The sequence below is a fragment of the Gossypium arboreum genome, chromosome 12 (assembly GCF_025698485.1).
Source record: "Gossypium arboreum isolate Shixiya-1 chromosome 12, ASM2569848v2, whole genome shotgun sequence".
NCBI classification, from domain to species: domain Eukaryota; kingdom Viridiplantae; phylum Streptophyta; class Magnoliopsida; order Malvales; family Malvaceae; genus Gossypium; species Gossypium arboreum.
The window spans coordinates 13,578,118-13,587,795 of record NC_069081.1 but is presented as its reverse complement, the minus strand read 5'-3'; the positions used below and the strand labels follow the sequence as shown (position 1 = coordinate 13,587,795).

Below are 9,678 nucleotides of genomic sequence, written 5' to 3'. Positions count from 1 at the left end.
CATCGGCTAGTCTGACCTGCTCCAATGCGGCCCAGTCAATACAATGACCCACTCCTAATGGTCGTACTCGAAGAAGCTGAAACAGGTCATCTTGTGGGCCCGATGAAAATCTAAGCAGAGGGTGACGAGATTCGGTCGAGGCGCTCGAGGAGGTTGCGCCAGGACCCTTTCGATTTTTCGAAGCGGGGACAATAGTCTTCTTTCCTCATGTGTTCGTCATGGTGTGCCTGAAAATGAAATAATGTATTAAGACAAAGCATCACCAAATATGTAAACTAAGGTTTTGAAACAGTAGGGTGCAAGAAGCCTAAAGAACCAATCAACATGTACAAATAGCCAAGCATGCACGATTCATATAGTAAATGGAGAAATGGGATAATAAAGGGCAAAAGCAAATAATACTAATAATAATGATGAATAAGAATAAATATCCTAAATAACCTATTTGGAAGGGCAAAAAGCAAAACTCCTAAATAACTAAACCTAATGTTAGAAACAGATGAGAATAATAATAAAAAAAGTGAACAATGAAGTGAACTAATTAATAATTTTTATACTGAATCTAACACAAGAAAAAATATAACCATAAGAAAAAATAACTAAAATAAATGCTAATAAATAATAACTAATAATAAGAATTAAGAATTAAGAAACTAAAGAAATGAGTAATAAGTAAAATAGAATAAATAGTAATAAAAATAAATAATAAAAAAAATAATAATAATAATAGGTTAGAGGAGAAAGGGTACACCGACTAAACGGTGGTCAGAGGTGTGGAGGCGCTGTTGGCATTTAAAGGGTCGGGTCGTTATTAGGGGAATGGGGGGCACGGACGTAGGTGTGAGGGTGGACGGCGAGGGAGGTCGTTGGCAGTGGTGGGTCGTCAGTGGGAGAAGTGAAAAATGTGAGAGGGAAAAATAGGAAATGAGGGGAAAGAAAGAAAAAGAAAGGTAAGGGAACAAAAGAAGAAAAGATGGGAAAGATGGTGGCCGGTCGGTGGGGGTAAAAGCTGCGGTGGCTGGGGGTTGAAGAAGAGAGGAAAAAAACAAAGTAAGAGAAAAAAGAAAAGAGGGGTTAGGGTTTAAAAGGGACAGGGTCGTGTGAGGCCGGTGTTGGGCTACACGACCGTGTCACACGCCTATGTGGCTCGAGTATTGCCCACGTGCCTCGCGAAAATTTAATGACCATTCGTCACATAGCCTGATCCGCTCCCGTGTGTCCAAGCCATGTACTACGTTATTCGCTTCTCCCACGCCCGTGTGCCTTACCTATGTAACTCACCGACTTGTTTGAAATTTGAAAAAAAAAAAGCTCCATGTTTCACACAACCTATGACACGCCTGTGTGTCTAAGCCGTGTGGTCCATACGGCCGTGTCACACGCCCGTGTGGCTCTATTTTAGGCCGTGTATATGTAGATTTCGGAAAATTTTAGCCCTGTTTCCACACAGCCAAGGACGCGACCGTGTTTCCAGGCCATGTGGGTTACTGTAACTGTATAAAAACATGAAAAATAGATAAAATAAATGTGTTAGTGGTGTTAGTGCTCAGGTTGCCTCCCGAGAAGCGCTTATTTATAGTCTAAGCTCGACTTACCTCATATTTGCATGGTCATGGTGGTTTGAGGAGTTGAAACTCCTCATTCCTACTATCAATCTTATCAAAATAAGGTTGTAGACGAGTACTATTTATCTTAAAAGTGCCAGATTTGGAATGAGTTACCTCGACTGTACCGTATAGAAAAATGTTGAGTACCGTAAAAGGGATTTCTCCATTAGGTTCAGAAGTGGCAACACGAGGGTTTGCTTCATCTAACAGTACTTTGTCTCCAACCTTAAGTTGATTCGATTCACCTTTAAGTTTATTATGACAATGCTTTAGTTTATCGTGTTTTCTTCGTTTCTAGTTCCTTAATTTGTAATGTTCGTTCGTCATGGATGATCCCACTGTTGGTAATAGATCGTGGCTTGTTTATGTTTTTCTGAAATATTTCCTGCAAAGAAGGTTGAACCATATGATTAGTCTCATTAACATGTTTTATAGAATCATCTTTATGACTTACTGTCTTGACCGAATCACAAGCTTGGAGCGTGATCGTATCTTCTCCTACACGAAGTGTGAGTTCACCTGTACCAACATCAATAATAGTTCTAGCAGTTGCTAAAAAGGGGTGTCCTAGGATTAAAGGGACACAACTATCCTCCTCTATGTCTAGAACAATAAAATCAATTGGGAATATGAATTTACCAATTTTTACGAGCACATCTTCAACAATACCCCTAGGAAATCTAATGGTTTTATCTGCTAATTGAATGCTCATCCTAGTTTGTTTGGGTTTCCCAAGACCTAGCTGTTTAAATATTTTATAGGGCATAATATTAATGCTTGCCCCTAAATCAGCCAAAGCATTGTTAACATTCAAACTACCAATTAAGTAAGGAATCATAAAACTCCCTAGATCTTTCAACTTGTTGGGTAGCTTATTCTGTAGAATAGTTGAGCAAATTGCGTTTAATTCCACATGCAACACATCATCTAACTTCCGTTTATTAGCCAAGAGCTCCATTAAAAATTTCACTGCATTTGGCATCTGCAAAAGAGCTTCAATAAACGGTAAGTTGATATGTAATTTTTTTAATAATTTAAGGAATTTACCAAATTTTTCATTCGTGTGATCTTTCCTTGTCATATTGGGGTATGACATACAAGGTTTATACTCTTTGCTTACATCAACCTTACCGTTATCTACCATATTGTCTTGCCTCGGTTTCGGTTCATCTTCAACTAACCATTTATCATTGTGCACAGTAATGGCATGAAGTTGCTCCCTTGGGTAAGTTTCTGTGTTGCTGGGCATGCTACCTTGTGGTCGTTCAGAAATCAACTTAGCGAGCTGTCCTATTTGAGTTTCGAGTCATTGAATTGATACTTGTTGATTCTTAAGTGTTGTTTCTGTAACAGTCCGATTTAGACCCTAGTCGGAACAGTGGTTTTGAGACCATGTAATCAATTCTGAAAAATATTTTAATATTATTTTCTGTGTCTGTTATATGTGAATTTATATCTGCGAAGTCTCTGTGATTTAATTTATCTGTTTCTGTGCTTAATTATGAAAAATGATTAAATCGCGTAAAATGCAAAAGTTGCATGCTAATCGTTAATGGGGTTAATTAGTCTTGGCTTTTAAAATAAGGGTCCCTACATGGTAATTTTGCCATTGATAAGGGTAATGGACATTGATGGACATATGGTAGGTGAATTTTAATGTTTATAACTAAATGGCAATATGGTAATTGGTGTAATAAGTTAAATTTAATAAAATAAAGGTTATTGCATGTTTATTTTCTCATCATCTTCCACCGATTATAGAGAAAAGAAATAGCCATTGAAGCTTTATGATATTCAGCTATTGCATAATTAATTAGGTGAGTTTATTTTGCTCGATTTTTGATAATTTCTATGTTTTTGTGATTGTTACTTCGTGTTCTTCAAAACCCATATCTGAATTTCTATTTTTGTTGAAGATTATGAAATGTTCCATTGATGATTATATGAGCTTTGTAATGTTTTTATATGGATTATGAAAGATATATGTGAGATTGTCATACTTTGTTCTTGAATTTTTTATGGAATAGAGCTATTTGGGATAATTTGTGAAAATGAGGTTGTGAAGGACTAAATTGTGAATTAAATATGTTATTTGAGCTTGTATGGAAGCTATGTATATTCGGCCAAGCTATAGTCTTGGTGAATTTTGCATATTTGTGATTTTGTGAAAAATGGACTAAATTGTCAATGTGTGAAAATGTATGGGTTAAAATGCAAAGTGCCCTAAATATGTGTTCATGGATTATTTTGAATGAAATGAATGGTTGAATTTGAATTGTAATAGACCAAGAATAAAGAAAATCGGACTTAGATCGAGGGAAGTCCAAAATAGTTGAATAGTCGACTTGTTTTCGTTCGAAATTCGTACGAGGTAAGTCAAATTACAATTACGTATTAAATTGACTAAATTCTACGCATACAAACTGTAATCTGTATTGGATGGCCTTGAGAGACTGATGAATAAATTTTGAGTAAACTCTGATAATATGTTAGTATCTGAAAAACTCTGTATGTTTCTAAAAGAACGTTGGCATAGATCTGAGATATAGTGTAAGACCGTGTCTGGGACACAGGCCTCAATTTGAGATTTACGTGTAAGACCATGTCTGGTACATCGGCATCGTATCTGAATTCGAGTAAGACTCTGTCTGGGACAAAGGCATCTGAATTACATGTAAGACCACGTCTGAGACGTCGGTATTGTACCCGTATATGAGTATCTGTATCATTTTTGAACCGTCTGATGATAGAGTACGACATATAAGAATGAATATATGAAATGTATAATCTATACAGGTATGTTTGTATCGTACTAAATTTTTGAATATGAAAGACTCTGTTTCTGTGAGATAATCAATGTGAAATATGTATGAAATTATGGAAATGAAACATGACACGTATAGAAAATGAGCATGGTTAGGCTCGTGAACTATTCTGTGAAATGGCTATGAATTCTTGTTGTTGATTTTTACTTTATATACTTTAATAGTTAGACCAATTGTATTTAGCTTACTAAGCTCTTTGTAGCTTATTCTGTATAATTTCTGTCTATTTTTCAGTTATCGTAGCTACTGAAGGCTCGGGGATAGTTGAGGATTGTCACCACACTATCGAACTCATTTTGGTATGTATATATGTTATGCCATGAGAGTTGGCTAACAAATGATATGTTTGGGCTTAGTTTTGGTATGGATTTGAATAAGTTATTGAATGATGATGATTTAGTTATAGTAAATCATGTTTTGAGCATGAAATTAAATGAAAATTTAGGTATAAATGTTGTTTAATGTTACTTGTAGGATTGACCCAAAAAGGGGTGGCTAGTTGGCTTAAACCAAGCCTGCATTATACCACATGGCTAAGGCACAGGGGCGTGCCTTGTGGTCGTGTATGCAAAGCAGTAACCCCTTAAGGCCACATGGTTAAGACACATGGGGGTGTCATATGGCTGTGGGCTTAAGTCATTAGCTAGCTAAGTATCACACGGCCATAGCATACAGGCGTGTCTGTTGGCCGTGGGTGAAAGTTAGTATATATACTCTGTTTTGGCACGGCCATAGCGCATGGGCGTGTCTAGTGCCCGTGTAAGACATACGGCCTGGTCACACGGGCGTGTGATTTCAACAGCATTGAAAATTTTCTCTAAGTTCTGAAAATTTTGAATGTGTTTGGTTTAGTCTTGACCTTTTCTAAAAGTATGTCTTAGGTCTTGGAGACCTCCATAATGGATAAATTGTTAATTTGCTTCTGCATTAATAATATGTGATATCTGTGATTCTGTATTGATCTATAAAGTTCTGTCTGTCTGGTAATGCCCCTTACCTATTCCGACGACGGTTACGGGATAGGAGTGTTACAGTTTCGGTATTCTGAAAACGAGTTTCTGACACCAAGATCAATTTTGTGAGCATCTCTTCAAGGTTTGGGTTCTTCTCTTATTGGTAAGGTGGTTGTTGAAAACCTGGAGGATGTTGTGGTTTTTTATTTCCTTGACCACTCCACGAGAAATTGGGATGGTTTCTCCAACCTACATTATAAGTGTTACTATACAGGTTATTTTGAGGTCTAAAATTATTACCCATATAATGGACTTGTTCCTCCTCGGTGCCAGGGTTGAAGGATGGATAATCTGTGTTGTGATGTCCTCCTCCATTTGAATCACACCACATCAGTGGATGTACCTGAGTAGAACCATACAAACCATCAATCTTTTTTATTTAAAAGTTCTACTTGGTTAGATAACATAGTGACCGCGTAGAGGTTGAAGACACCAGCTACTTTTGTCAGCTTCGTTCTTATGACTTGCCACTAATAATTATTCGGTGACATCTCTTCAATAAATCCGTAAGCCTCTTCAGGTGTTTTGTTGTTTAAAGTTTCACCGACGGCTGCATCGATCAGTTGTCTTGTTGAGGGGTTCACATCGTTGTAAAAAGTCTGAACCTGCAGCCATAGAGGTAACCCATGGTGAGGGCACCTTCTCAATAGATCATTGTATCTCTCCAGTGCATTATAAAGAGTTTCTAAATCCATCTGCACAAAAGAAGAGATATCATTCCTCAATTTTGCCGTTTTGGCTAGCAGAAAGTATTTGAACAAAAATTTTTTAGTCATTTGTTCCCAAGTAGTGATAAACCCTCGTGGTAACGAGTTCAACTACTGTTTAGCCTTATTTCTTAATGAAAAGGGAAATAACCGAAGACGAATGGCATCGTTAAAAACTCCATTGATCTTAAAAGTGTCGTAGAATTCTAGAAAATTTGCTAAATGAGTGTTTGGGTCCTCGTCCTGTAAACCATCAAACTGAACACACTATTGTATCATTTGAATCGTGTTAGGTTTTAGTTCAAAATTTTATTTGCAGCAATAGCAGGTTTAACTATACTCGATTCAGTTCCTGTTAAAGTAAATTTATCATAATCATACATAGTATGAGGAGCAAGATTCTGATTTACTAGGTTTACGACGACCACGGGAGGCAGCGGATTATTTCTATTTTCAGCCATCTCTTCAGTGTTATTGGTGTCGTCCTCATGCCCTTCTTCTATGTATTGTAAGCTTCGCCTTATTTCTCTTCGGTTTCTGCGAGCTGTGCTCTCGATTTCACTGTCAAAAAGCAAAGGTCTTGACGGGTTCCTTCTAGTCATAAACTGTCAAAAACCTGCCAGAAGTGAAGAAAGAAAAATTAGTAATAAAAACAAAATTAAATTGTAATAAATAAAGAATGGATAAAGTAATAAAAATTAAGTGTTCCTAATATCTTAGTCCCCGGCAAAGGCACCAAAAACTTGATGGTCGCTAAACTAACTAAAAATTCGACTAAGGCAAGCGCACCTATCGAACAGTAGTATAGTTATGGTGAGACCAGAAATATCGTATCCACAAGGACTAAAAGTACTAGTAATTACTATCTTTTTATTATCTAGCCTAACAATTAAAAGAATGTTTTAACTAAGACTAATTATCTAATTAACTAAGATCACGACAGAGATGAAAGTTGAAAAATACTGTTTAGAAAATCGATGGAGAAGACAATACCCAAGGAAGAATCCGCCTAGACTTCACTTATCACTTCTGAGTTAGACGATTTATTCACTTGACTTAATTTGTAGAAATCCCTGACTTATGTTAATATTACTTTCGAGACTAAGAACAACTGACTCTAGGTTGATTAATTGAAATCTCTTTCTAATTAAAACTCCTATTATCGCATAACTCGATCTATGGATTCCCTTATTAGATTTGACTCTAATCCGGGAGATTTATGTCGTCATATCTCTAGGATTGCATGCAACTCCGCTTAATTATTGAAGATTTACTCTTAAATAGGGACTTTTGCTCCACTGAATAAGCACATCAAACCCTGAATGAATATCCTGGAATATTAAAGCAAGGATTAAAACTCACAATTAAGAATAAGAACAAGTATTTATCATATAATTCAAATAGTAATAAGATCCGTCTTAGGTTTCAACTTCCCTAGGTATTTAAAGAATTTAGTTCATAATAATAAAGGAAAACATCTCAAAATTGGGAAGACAACAAAACATAAAGAAACCCAAAGAAATTCTAAGGAAATTGAATGGAGATCTTTAGTCTTGAAGGAGATCCTGCTTCTGAGCTGATTCCGATGGCTATTCTTCTAGTCTTTTCTGCCTTCTACTCTATATGTTCCCCTTTAATCCTCTTCTAGGGTGTTTATATAGACTTTGACATGCCACAAAACCCTCAAAATTAGCCTTTTCCGAGTAGAATTAGACTTGGGCTCGACAGGGACACGGCCGTGTGCCACGCCCGTGCAAAAGTTCTCAGGCCGTGTGCAATTCTGACTTGGTTTAATGTCGACACAGCCATGACAAACGAGCGTGTGGCCTACCCATGTGTCACACACGGGCATATGGATTACCCGTGTAGAAGTGCCGAGGCCGTATGAAGCACTGAATTAGGCCCAATTTGTCCGTTTTTGGCTCGTTTCTTGCTCTTTTTGCTATCCTAAGCTCTCCTGAGTATAAAACATGAAATTAAAGGATTAGGAGAATCAAATTTATCAACTCTTATGATAATTCATTCAAAAATATGCCAAGCATGGGATAAAAACATGTATATATTACGGTTTATCAAGGATATAGCCCAACCAATAAATTAATCCTCATTTGCTAGCTTAATGATACACTTTGCATCTCAATTCCATATATTGAATAATTCATTTTGTTTTCATAGTACCATAGGGCGCTTAGGACTCTTAATTTGTAACACAAATGTTCTTTTATATGCTTTTTATATGTCTAATTCTTGTTATCCATCATATTGATATGCCCTCAGGATTTTACATTCTAATTTCAAGTATCAAGCATATTGATCTATTTTTTATAATATTGTTCTCATATAAATTTCATATTCAAAGTATATGTATCTATAAAACACTATGTATTTTAACTACATTACATTAATATTTTAGCCCTTATTAACCAGGCATGGACTAAAAGACGGATACGCAGCTTATTTCACTATCAAACCAATATACACTTACAGACACTCAATGTTGAGGAACTAATAATACATTTCCACAAACACCCAATGCTCAAGAGAAACTATCGATATGTGCTCACGGACACCCAGTGTTCTAGAGAACTAGGGGTGTTCAAATTTCAGTTAAAATCATATTAACAGACCAAACATGTCTAATTCAATTAATCGACAGGTTAACTGATCTAATTTGGTCGGAGGTCGATTAATGATTTTTTGGAAGTTCGATTATCAGTTAATTCGGTTCAAAAATTGAGTAATTAACCGAATTAACCAAACTTAATAATAAATAATACAAATTATATGTAATTTTAATTCGATTAATTCGGTCAAATGAATATTATCAATTTATTTATTTTATATTTGTTTTAACCAAAAAAATAATTTGGTTAATTTGGTTAACCGACCGAATTAACTGAAATATTTCTGTTCGATTAATTTTTTTTGTTCAATTAATGATTAAAGGATTAAAAAGTTCGGTTATTTCGATTAATATAGTTCGGTTAAGTTAACCATTTGAACACCCATATAGAGAACTATCTAATAAAAATCTACTTGGTGTTAAGTGGTATGTTCCCACGAACACCTTGTATCCTGGAAAATTATCGAAATGATATACACCTGTAGTAAAAATAACTCCGATAAAATGAATCCTATAACATATCAACTATACTCGTAATTCTATCCAATCAATTTCCTAATCCCATTTCAATATGAAAAATATTTTTACAAAAATATAAGTAAATAAAATTACTTTTATTTTTAAATATTAAAAAAATAATTTCGGAAGGCGAAAAAATATTGTTAGTAAGTATAAGCATGCAGCCCCCAAACTCGTTGAAGTTGATAATAATTTAGTCAAACAACTATTATGAGAAATATATATCTAGCCCCCAAACTTCTGTAAGAATCACAAATTAATCCTGCCGCCAACATCGAAAGACGGAGGGACCAAGATGAATATTGAAAAACTTGTAATAATTTTATGCCATGAATATACTACTTTGCATTATGGCCTTGTAAAAATATATATTTACGAATAAAT

The 9,678-nt window shown here is 35.5% G+C and overlaps 1 non-coding gene across 1 annotated transcript; it reads left to right on the top strand.

Moving 5' to 3' along the window:
- Positions 1–6,066: 6,066 nt before the first annotated feature.
- On the top strand, positions 6,067–6,173 carry LOC128286151 (small nucleolar RNA R71). The gene has a single exon (XR_008276696.1). It is a non-coding gene; the product is annotated as a small nucleolar RNA R71 (small nucleolar RNA).
- The last annotated feature ends 3,505 nt before the right edge of the window (positions 6,174–9,678 follow it).